The 12,459-nt window shown below is 47.7% G+C and overlaps 1 protein-coding gene across 5 annotated transcripts in view; it reads right to left on the reverse strand.

Moving 5' to 3' along the window:
• The window catches only part of LOC111153768 (neural cell adhesion molecule 1), a 326,055-nt gene that overhangs the window by 200,391 nt on the left and 113,205 nt on the right, over positions 1-12,459 (reverse strand). The window lies entirely within an intron of this gene.

The following is a 12,459-nucleotide window of genomic DNA, read 5'->3' on the forward strand; positions in this document are numbered from 1 at the left end:
CTTGCTGCTAGAAAGCCATTCCTGACCTCACACTGACCTCACCCTTCATCTTTCACACTCACAGATTAGATTCCCTGCCCCTGTTTCTGTGAGAGACCTGGATACCTTCCCTCACTGTGTCTCTAGCCCCCTACACAATACCCATTACTAATGGAACTCAAAGAAACGATGATTCACTCATTCTTTTGTTTCTTGAGCACAAAACACGAAGCCTGGCATTGTAGCAGATGCTCAAGAAAAATTTCAGTGACTGGATTATTAAATTAATATATATATAATTTATGTACAAGTTATATATATATATAAATTATTATATGGATTTATCTCAGGGGATAAGTCTACCAAAATATATCAGTAAGCTCCTATTGCATTACAACATTTCAACCAATGGCTCAAAACAACACATATTTGTTGTTTTCCGGTTTCTCTGGGTTAGGAATCCAACCACAGCTTGGCTGGGTCTTCTGTCACAAAGCTTCACAAGGTAGCCACTAAGATGACATAAAGCTGACAGCTGGGGGTCACTCTCAGTCCTCTTCTCATGGGCCTTTTCAGCATGGCCAGAAAGGGAGAGAGTCTCTCAGGAAGACAAACATTATCATCCTATGTAATGTAACTATAGAAGCCATATCCCATCACTTTTGCTATATCATACTGGTTAGAAACAAGTCACAAGTATTATAGTGGTTAGAAACAAATCATAGGTCTCACCTGTACTCAAGGGGTAGAGGTTACACAAGGGCATGAAAAACAGGTGGTGGGAATCCCAGGGGCCATCTTGGAGTCTGTCTGCCACACAAATACACAGTTTTGAGAGAACTCACCAGAAAGGCTATGTAGCTCAAACAGCCAGGAGAGGAAGAAGAAGAGCAAAAAAGTATGTTGAATATATTAAAAAGGAGTACGCTTCTGTGTGAAACATACCACACAATCTTAAATACACCTTTTCTTTTTGTGAAAATTACTTTGAGGTTACCAGAGATTCAACAATTAATTTTTTAAAAAATCCTGTAAAGCATAGCTCAGTGTTTGGGGGCAAATGTTAAATTTAACACCCTGACCATTTTTTACTTGTGCATTACTTTTAGCATCATTATTTTTGTAACCGGCTCTTTACATCAGTGAGAATCTTCTTAAATCATTTATTTTTCATCCATTTTACAGGGTGTTTGGGGATCAGAAGCTAGAACTTTATTTAATATACCTCAATAATTTATAGCCGACAACACACGAAGGGAAATGTCAACTTCCTAAAAATGGAAATCTGAAAAGTGAGAAATGTTCAAATTTTCCTCAGAGAAAGAGGAATTTATGAAAATAAGGCACACCAAGGAAGTATATTAAAACATTTCAAAATATAAAGAATGTGCTTACTGCATCAGCAATTTTTTGATGTGTCCCTATAGACTACGTCACATCCATAACAAACATGGCAGCCTGTGACTAAGTTATGACCAGGCCAGTTGTTCTTCAGACAAATTGGCACTGAATGTTGCCAATGACATAGCAGTCATGTCAAGGCAAAACCGTGTCTCAAGGCCTTCCTGTGCTCTCCCTTCAAAGGGCTTCGGTCCTTTTCATAAATGTCCTGTTTTCCCTCAGAGTGGCTCTCCGCCCCCTCTGACTCAGGGTTAACCACAACAGCATGAAGAAAGCCCCCAAATGCCGTTCAAGTAACATGACAAATGAGAGGGGGGGAAAGAAAGCTTTTGACTTTCCATCAAAATATAAAGCTATTAGCAATCATCTGCTAAGACTTGGGGAGCAGGTCGAACTGCCCCCCTCCCCAAAAGCCAAAGATGTCAAGTTCTCCACCGTGAACAGGGCCTCTGAGGCCTCCCCTTAGTTTCATGCTAGGGGAATAAAGAAAGAATTTTCCAGCAAACTTGCAAGCCTCTATGTAATTTCTGAGGTATAGCCATTAACTACAGTTAGATTTTTCAGGGTTTACCCGGTGAAACTCAACAGCACTCTGAGGACTGCCCTTGGAAAGTATCTCAAGGGCAGGACCAGGCTGGAGAAGGTTCGGCTAAAGCCTCCGGTAAGGGTATTCGGTGCCCAGCAGGGACTTTTATATTAAGGCCACAAACCCACCAGAACTGGGTGCTGGGGTGTGTGATACTGAGCTCCAGTTAAGTATCGGGAATTTAAAAAAAGGCTCAGGACAAAGGCTTTAGGATCAGAACCATCCTCACTCACTCACTCACTCACTCACGGGCTGGGTTATTTCACGTCTCTGAGCCTCCACTTATTGTAACACAGGCTCCAGGGACCACAGAACATCTGGCACCCGGGGAGGCGTTCCAGCAAACGGCGAATGGGAACTGCGCGCCGGTCTCCTCTCACGTGTACGGAGACTGCACCTGAGGCAGAAGGTCCCAGGGGCCAAGACGGACATGCAGACTCAAAGGAAGAACAGAGGGGGAGACGGGACAGGAAATAACCCCGCAGGGACCCTTGGGTGCTTGCGGGGAATTCTGCCATGGGTAAGAGCCCAGAGCGCGGGGATGGGGGACAGGAGTCACGAGGATCACTACTATCTGTACGACCCTCACTACGGTCACACAAGCAGGGACAGGCGAGGGAGGTTTAGGTAAAAAGTTTAAAACTGCTTTATAAATCCAGATCTCACAAACTTTAAAGCAAACCGGGAGAAGGGGAAGATGTTCCTTCAGTGACTGCTCAGCTTCTGATGCTTCTGGATCAGACCAAGCTCAAACGTGCTCATTAAATTTCCCTTTGGTGAAAGCTTGGGCTTCTTGCCCGCTTACCTACTCAGGGCTTCGGCATCCGCCCAGGACCCATGCGGACACTGCCTCTCGGGCGCAGGGAAGGGGGCCGCCGCGCGGCTTCTGGCCACGCTGGGCACGAGACGGGAAATCAAGTCACACTGCTTAAAAGACAGCTCCCGAGAAACGGCAGCTCTCCCGTCCTGCAGACTCCATTTTAGCCGTCAGGGCTGCAGAGGACCTCCTCCTCCACGCAGGCAGCTCAGGTTTTCTTCCATCTGAAATCAGCTTTGTTGGCTCCACCTGCGTAATCGCCTTAGGTAGGCCTCACCGGCAGAGGCAGTCCCGCCGAGGACTGGATTGGATTCCTGCCAGGTGAACAGCTCACTGCCCATGCTGACTCCGTCCCAGATAAAATCCCCGTATTACTGAATTGAATACTTCTCTACGAAGGGAATGCCGAAAAGACCCTCTTGCCAACAGGTGCACCTGGGTGTCGAAAGTCGCCCGGTCCACGGAGCCGTGTGACATGGCACCTGGAAAGCCGGGGAGATGCAGGGCAGCAGGCAAGCCCGGCCCTTGTGCCACATTAGAATCACCTTCCAGGAGGACAACCGTACCATGCACCACGACGTAACAGGCCTCAGGACTGTTTCTACCTCCAGACATCGCTACTCCATTTGTAGGAATTGGCACCGAGAAGGCAGAGAGACTGTAGAAAGCTCGATGGTGTTCCCTGTGATGTTGGGGATGGGATGACAAACCAGTGTGCAGCGATAGCAACTGCTTAAATATACTGGCCAGGCAGATACTCGACAGGTGCCATCATATAAAAACTTTAGGTTATAAAATGTACGCATTTGTACACAGAAAAAAGACCCAAAGGATAGACACCAAAATGTTAATAGTATTTATTTTTAGGTGGTTGTTAATGGGTAATTTCCATTCTCCGTTTCTTTCTGTTTCTTAAGGAGGCTCCATGCCCAGTGTGGAGCCCAATGGGAGGCATGAACTCACGACCCTGAGACCAAGACCTGAGTGCACATCAAGATGCAGACCCGCAACAGACTCAGCCACCCAGGCTCCCCTCCATTCTCCCCTTCTGATGTCTGAGTTTGTAGATTTTCAAGAATAAGCACGAATTACTTTTTTAGCGCTAAAAAATGAAGTATTCGGTCAAAGTTGGGATTAGAAAAGAAGTGGAGGTAATAATGTCGCCCACTGTTCCATGGTACATACAGTGAGGCTGTAGCTCAGAAAGCTGTCCGGGGAAAAGGGGAATTCTACGACCAGTAAGGGAGAAGACTTTCCTAAATCACTATTCACATTAATGCTTACCTCTAAATTAAATTTGTAATTAAATGAACTATAAACTTACCAAAATCATCTCTAACTTATTATGAAACAAGAGGCCCTCCAGAAGAGTATTTTTTTTCCAGGTTTTCTGGGTCACTTAGACGACTCTGGAAATACATGATGAATGCTATCCATGGAATTCCTGGAAAAACACGCCTAAGCGCTAATAAACAGAAATCGTTTGGTTTAGGGATTCACAGCGACCCCAAACCAGGGTCCCTCACAATAGTGTGCTTTACAGTGGGCACTGTGATGGGAAAACATATGACATGACATAGAAAATTAGGAAGTAAAGAAGAATAAAATAATGTAAACTGTATCTTGCATATACGATGGGTCAATAATATTTTGTGAAATTTTTGTCTTGTGAAATTATTTATAATATCTAGATAAATTTAAAGACTATTTAATGATATAAATCACTTGTGTGTATGTGTGTATTATTGATCATGATATAAAATATATTTATCACCAAGGTTTGGGGTTAAACAGCATGAAAGTGACTATCCTAGAAGCCCATTACTCCAGGTTAAAACAAATATCCTGCACTAGAAGGGAAAACAGCATCATGGTGACTTAACCAAGCATCTAACCACACTTTTCTGAGAAAAGAGGAGAAAGAGGGGTGTTTTCAAACCTTTTATTAAAAACTACCTAATACTGTTTAGAAAAAAATAGGAGCTAAAAATTTGGGTCAGGACCTGAGCAAGTAGCTTTGGATTCTGATCTGGTCTATATCCTATGAACACGAAAATGCTTTGTTTTAAATTATGATTTACTTACTACCTTCACCTCTTTACTACTTTGATTCTGTGAAAGCAAATCACATCCTGCCTCACGGAAGCTCCTTTTTTCTCTCAGGCATTCATTCATTCTCTGTCTCATTCATTCCCCATCGCCCGCTCCGCCCCGCAGCTCGCTCAGAACAAAGCAATGGCTAGAAATGGAAAAATTCCACGGACTCGATTGGATCTGAGACACCCACACCAGCCACGAGGAGACACATGTCTGCTTTGGACTGTCTCCAGCTCGTGTCAAACGCCTGAACCACACGGAGCCTCCAGCAGAATGGTGATCCTGACACCTGTTTCGGCAGAGCTGGTGAAAGGCCCGAGAATGCCCCCTGCCAACAGAACAGACACGTGGCTCTGTGGTTTCATGTTAGTGACCGTAACTCTTTTCCTTCTGGCTCGGGGGCGGGCAGGGAAAGGCGGAAACTGGAGCCAGTTGGGGGGCCCTCCATCGGGTGCCCTGCTTTTTTCCACTCTGTCTTGAATTGAGAGCTTCGGCGCCCAGACCAGCGGCATCTGTGGCGGGACAGCTCGTGGAGACCACGGCTGAGGCCAAGCTCCCCCTCAGCGCTTTCAGCGGTCCTGTTCCCAACTCTGCGAGACCTCCAGAGGGCAGCTGGGAGAGGGGACGTCATCCTTCATGGAAAGAGTAGAACTCCGGGCCTCACCAGGAGACAGAGTTAATTACGACTAACTCGTCACGAGTAAGGAGCCCTCTGCAAGGCACCTGGAGGCTGCCATGTGGTCCTGGCCTGGGAGTTTCGAAGGCATTTCCAAATAAAGGAAAGGCATTTTCAGGGAAGAAATGACCTAAGGTCAGTAATAGTCAGGCCCAAAACAAATCATAGTTTGAGGTGAAGGCCAGTGAGCCAATCCTGCGGTCTTCTATTTTGTAATCGAGGTCAACGTCACATAACAAAAATTAACCATTTTGAAGTGTATGATTCAGTGGCATTTAGTACAACATTGTGAAACCACCAGCTCTGTCAAGTTCCAAAGCACCTGTAACACCCCACCAGAAAACCCCGGTCAGTCCCTGTGTCATGGGACCAAAGGCAGCTTGACGCCATGAGGTCTGCTCACCGAGGGTCAGAGCTGAGGGCAGGGTCGGGACCGGACCTGCCCGCTGCCTCCCCCATCGCGGTGTCCCCAGCTCCAGAACCACACCTCACTCCCAGGAAAGGCTCAGTAAACGCGTGCTGAAGCGATGCTCAGTGGTCGAGAACCCAACCAAGGAGTAGATGACCTTCCTCTGAAGCCAGTGAACCACTGACCCTCTCATGCCCCTCCTGACACTGAGCCAGGCCGTGAGTTCGGGATTCCAGAGATGTGGACGGGGCGGACACTCAGGTAAGCGTTAACAGGACCAGATTCGAGAACGAGGTTTACTGAGCACTTTCTAAGTGACAGAAGCCTTACATTATCCCGTTAATCCCCACGAGGACACCAGAAACTTAGCAACGCAACTCGTATGAGGTCACTGGCTGGTCAGTGTCAGAGCCTTGGCAGGGACCCGGGCACTACAGCCCCAAGCCCTTGCCTCTTAATATGGCCATTTTACAGACGAGGAGACTAAGGCTCAGAGCACAGTCCTTTGCCAGTTTTGCGAAAGAGGTGGGAAGCCAGGGACTCAGAGAAACTAGAGGGCTCAGGGCACTTCAGGGGCAGGATGGGCGGGAAAGCGACCAACGGGATAGGTGACTTTGCATCCGATTCCAAAAGAAAGAGAGTCCACGCTCTCCTGTGATTCGGTCACAGGCCGTTTCCGTTTCCTGATGATCAGGGCAAGGCTGTACAGACTGGACCGTAGGCCAGGAGGCCTTCCTGGAAGGCAAACCTAATTTCTAAGGGACACACAAAACCATTTAGGTAAAATGGGGAGGTAAAAAGTTTCCAATCACCCTCTAACCATTCGGATGCCCAGTGTTAAAAAAACAGCTTGACTGTTTCTGCCAAGAACATTCTTGGAGCACGGGACAGTGCCGATCCGCACAAATGGTGTTCTTCCCTCCTCGAATTCTTAGAGTTCTAAGCGTTGTCTCTCTCTTTTCCTTGGGGAAAGCAGAGGGCAGAGCAGTCAGTGTCTGATCGTTTCAGACTCCACAAGACTCCTCGGAAGCAGCCACCGCTACCAGGCCCACTTTTAAGACCAGGAACCTGAAAGCCCGGACAGGTGTCCCTCCGGCCAGCCGGTGCTGCGGAGGGCAGGAGCCGGGAGGATCCATACACGTGAGCATTAGGAGAAAGAGGGTGCAGACTTCCAGGGATGCCAAGGACAACTCAGAATCATTTACACCACCACAGAGTGAGTGCGATGGGAAATAGTTCTGTGACAACACTTACAACACAATTTTCACCTCCCATCTGGTGTGGCCTGAGATCCGCGCTCACTCAGGAAAGCCCAACACGTTATTAATGGCCCCTTTTCTCAGATTATAATCTTATTTGAGAAGATTTTAAGCGTCATTTCATTTTATCTTTTAAGTGTCATTTTACTCTTCATAATGATTTTATTACACATAGAATGAGGAAGTCTTCACGTTAAAAAAAAGTTTCAGTTAAATAAATAATAGAATAATGGGAAAATAGGATTCCCTCTGCTTGTCTATTGTTACTCAGAAAAACAACACGGCACGGTAAGAAAGTCACCTCCTGCATCATGAGCATTGCAAGGACCCATGTGTCCCACCGTAAGGACCAGGAGTAGAAAGTCAGTTCTCCCCAGTGCCCCGATAGCTGTCCACATTGGACACACAGAAACCCAGAGAATACAAAACTCTTAAAAGACGAACTTTAACAGCCAGTTTCTGTCCATGTCTATGAACTGTTCTCTGTCGGTCCATCTGTTCATTCAACCATCCATCCGTCATCCGCTACGCTGCTAACATAAAACATTCAAGACTGTGGACAAGAACTGCCCGGCTGAGTATCCTCGGCCCTCCTGGTCATCGATGGCCGTGAAAGTGAAGTTGACAGTCATGTGTCACTACTAAGCAGGTCACAGGCTTGGTGTGCCCTAGGCCAGCGGTGTCCTGGCCATGCCAGGCTGGGCCGACAGGGCGACACAGCACAACCGTGGAGAGTGTGGGCTCTGGGGTCCGGCTGCCTGTGTTCCAAGCATGGCCTCCTCTCTTCCCAGCTCCGCGCTCCTAAGCAAGTTACTTGACCTCTCTGCTCCTCCCTTCGTTCTTCCGTGGAACAAGGCAATCTTAATACCAACCTCCCAGAAGAGGATTAAATAAATCAAATAAGTAAGGTGCTTGAACAGTTCCTGGCACTTCCTGAGCACTCAGGAATGTTACCACTCTGTCTCCTGCAGATGGTTTTCCGTCTGGTCCTTTCACAGCAATCAAATTAGTGTGGACTAATGTGTGCCCTTCTGATAAATATAATCAAACAGTGTTATCTCCTTCACATTATTTTCCCCAAACGCCATTAGAAGGGATGGAGTGAGTCTTTAGAAACATACCATAATTCATCTTCTTTTTCATAATTCACTTCCAGCTTTGCAGTTTCTCTATTCATCTTACAGCAAGGCTTTAAAGGACAGAATTTGTAACGTTCCCAAAGCTGATCAACAGATAATGCAACATAGTTAAAAAAGCCAGTTTAAAAAGAGAAACTCTTTTATTCAAAGAAAAATTTCCTTGAGTTGAGCCACTCCACTCACCTCAAAGAGAAAAGCATATTTTTTGTGACACGCCAGCCTATTTTAGCGGAGAGGATGAAATAAAATAAAGGAATTTATCCAGTCTGAATCTATCATCAGGGGGAAAAGAAGAAATATTATCTCTCTCATTTAAATTCATTTGTGATATATTTTTTTAGCAAGAGGTATAAATAATGCATGATGGCATTTCAGAACCTCAGATTAATGCCCCAAGTGTGTTCTATTCCCTTCTACTCTGTAGTCACAATGTGGGTAACCCTGCGGTGAGCACAGGGACGGTGGCTCCCGGGGACTGTATTCCAGGGGGAAGTGGGAAGGGAACTGCCTCCCCCAGGGCCCACCTGGTTCTCAGAGCACTTCCCTCCTCCCTCTGTTACTCTTTCCCCAGGAGGGGTTCCCTCACCTCCTAGCTGCTTAGGCCAGGTTGGGACCCACTGTGCCCTCCCATCCCCTGGAAAGGCTGACAGGGCCCACCCCGGAAAATGGCCACCTGGCCCCCTGCTGGCAAAGTGAGGACAGCAGAGGGAGTAGCTCAAGGCTGGTTTGCCTCCTGGAGGGGGGAAATGAGCTCCTTCCCCAGCTGCTTTTTCCTCTTAAACACTTACAAAATGCACAAACTGTGATCTCCCTCAGGCTAACCTGCACTCCCTTATTTCACATATATTTAAAGAATACACAAAAGCTAGAGACATTTTTGCTGGGAAACATACCACCCTGCTGGTTCCCAGAAATTAAAAAAAAAAAAGGGAAAAGCTTACAAATGTGTTTTGTCGCTGAGCTCTACCAATCTTTACACCCCGTGTGTGTGTGTGTGTGTGTGTGTGTGTGTGTGTGGTGAAAACTGGCAAAGAAAACACAGCACAACGGAACAACTATAAACAAATTAGTTTATCTTCCCTCAAAAGTGAAATAAAGGTCCATCGTGCTGTGTGACCATGTCCTCGAGAGGTTTCCTGTCCAGAGTTGTTCAGACAATAGTCCCTAAGGAAAAGCAGGAAACAGTGAGGCTAGAAAGACAGGAACCAGGCAGGGAAGTATTCTCCTTGTCTGGAATCTGGCGGGGAAACCATTCACACTTGGTGGATCCCTCATTGATCCGGCAGAGTCCTGATTCATTAGGCTGAACCGATTTCATTGACCGTGGCTAACGAGCATATGCTGGATCAATCAGGGATCCACCCAGTCTGAAAATATCACTAGAAATACTGATGTTCAATAAACATGGCAAGTACTTAAAACCATCTCGATCCCATTGAAATTCACACAACCGCTTGCAGATCACCCACGAGGTGTGGGGCGCAGTGCCAGGCACTGTGTGTGTGGGGGCGGTGGTTTGCAAGCTGTGCCCCATGACGTGTACCCTGCAGGTGGTGAGGGAGATAGGCCATGAACGCAAGGCACATACCGGAAGACATAAAGCTGAAAGTGCCCATGGCGACTCGAGGACTCGGAAGGTGTGTTAAGAGCCCGAGAGGTCACAGAAGCTTTTTTGAAAAAAGTGGTATTCCAAATCCAGCCTCAATGAAAAGTCGGCTTTCGACAGGCACAGACAGGGGAGGGGATAGCGTGAAGTACAAAAGTGAGTGGTCTCGGTTGGTGGTCCACAAGCACATCATGCCTCTGTTTCAGACCCTTCATGGCGCCCATGGGATGAATTCAAAAGTCTGAGTGAAGGCTCCACTTTAAATAATCACCCCAGTCTCACCTCCTACTGTTCCCCATTTCCCACCCGGGGAGACAGGACCTGTCGTTCCCCAGGTGCCTGTTCCACTGTCCATCCTCAAGCTTCAGTCTACACACTGCTTCTGTGCCGTCCCCCCGCTGTCTGGCTCAACCTGCCTGCTCCAGTCCCCAACGCTGAAGCCCAGGGTCTTCAGGGCCAGCTTGCTCATAACCCAGGAGAACTGGTCTACCCTCCTCATGCCACATGTCCTGCCTCATGGAGAAGCCTCGGCTTGTCAAGGCAGAAAATGTTTTCTAATCACCGCCTTCAAATCCCCCTTCCCAGGCCCTAGCCACATCTGCCATAGATTCCACAACTTTCCAGGCACTTCCAATCATTAAAGTCAGTCCACTCTCATGTAAAACTCCATTTCACAACTCCTTGCCTTCCCTTCTTCTGGGCAAGATGGAAAGGGGACAACCTCCTGGGACTGTGGTGACTGGGGAGGAGGGCTGGCAGAGGATGGGGAAGTAGGGGGTCTGCACGAAGGACTTTCTTTTCCTCTCTTCTCTGTCACACCTCTCTAATGTCAGGGTGAGGAAAGGGAAGACCAAAACACAGAGAGGATGGGAAGAGGAGACAGGGGAGGTCATGACTGACCACCGTTGGTCGTGAGCAGGCAGCTGGATCTCACTGGGCTCCCTCTTTCTCTGTCTGCTGGTGACTTCCAACAATATGATGATTCTCATGTATATTCTGTCACATCTCCTGGAATAGGGTTCAGCTCCTCCCACAGTCCCTGGAACCGAGTACTATGTCTCTATAGCCCCTCCCTCTCTTGGCCTCCAACCTTCCCCTCCAGCACTGTCTTAAGTGGCCACACTTCTTGTCTTCTTTTATACGGAGTCCGGGGGCCCAGGAAGACTGATTCTGCACCGTCCCTGGACTACAGGGAACCAAGGAGAAGACTAAACTTCATCTGCTTCCTCCGCACTCGAGGGTACAATCCTTCCCTGTCCTGCCACTGTAGGGATCTCTAAAAGCTTCCCCTACTCAACGATCTCCAGAAGAACAGCGGTACTACTCTCCCTGTTCAGCTGGGCGCGCACTTTTAGGGGATACAGGTCACACTCTGCAAACCTCCCGATGACCATCCAGTCCATTTTGGTCCACTCTGCCCCACTGGCCACACCCGGGAGGGCTCACATGTTCAGAAGCTCAGCACACACATAAACCTGCACAGAACGCAAGGATCCTCTTCTGCAGGCAGAAGACCAATTCCCTGCAGCCTCTGCCATGCTGCACTTGGCCTGGGGGAGGGGGAGCAGCACCAGAAGCCCCATATCCCCAAGGCCAACAGTACCAAGAACCCCACACCCCTACTGGAGCTCTCCTGACGGATGGCAAGCAGATTGGTTCCCCTGCCTCTTAGCTTTGGGGCTGGGCTCGGGCCCAAGCCCTAGGTAGCTCAACTTTACGACGGAGGGCTCTTAGGGCTTTGGTCCTCACCTTTGTTCCCTAGCCATAATTCCAGAAAAACAGTAAGAAAGTCAAAAATTTAAAAGGGTTTGGGGCACCTGGGTAGTGCAGTTGGTTAAGCAAATGATTTTTGGTTTCAGCTTAGGTCATGATTTCAGGGTTGGGGGATTGAGCCCCGTGTCGGGCTCTGTGCTCAGCGTGGAGTCTACTTGAGATCATCTCTCTCCCTCTCCCAACTGTGCTCCCTCTCTCTCACTCTCTCTATCAAATAAATAAATAAATCTTTAAAAAATAAAAGGGTCACTCAGCAACCCCTTACACCGTATTATAGAATCTCCCATAGCATGTCCCACTTTCTCACTTGTGCCCCGCGGTCCCTCCTAGACTGAGGTTCCTGAGGGCAGGGACCATATCAGTCCTTGATTTACCTCAGTGGGTCATCAGTATGTGATGGTGGAAGGCAAGGAAAGAAGAGATATAAGTACATACGGCAACAGCAGAAAGTAAAGAAGGTTGGCCCAGTTCACAGAAGGCTTTAAATGTCTGAATAAGTCCTTAAGAATGCAAACAAGGAGCAAGAAGCAGGGGGCAGAGATAACTGCCATTTATCGAGCACTTAACAGTGGGTTAAGTCAGGTTCAAAGTGCTTTACCCTCGCTATCAGTCAGGAGGAGGAGTCAAGGAAGATTCTGGAGCAGGAGAGGGATCAGAATTATGTTTTATAAAGATCTGTCAGAAAGTGGCAGATAAAAGGGGCGAGCCAGAGGGAAG

This window comes from Enhydra lutris, unplaced genomic scaffold (assembly GCF_002288905.1).
Source record: "Enhydra lutris kenyoni isolate GAN:26980312 unplaced genomic scaffold, ASM228890v2 scaffoldscaffold34, whole genome shotgun sequence".
Classification (NCBI taxonomy): Eukaryota; Metazoa; Chordata; class Mammalia; order Carnivora; family Mustelidae; genus Enhydra; species Enhydra lutris.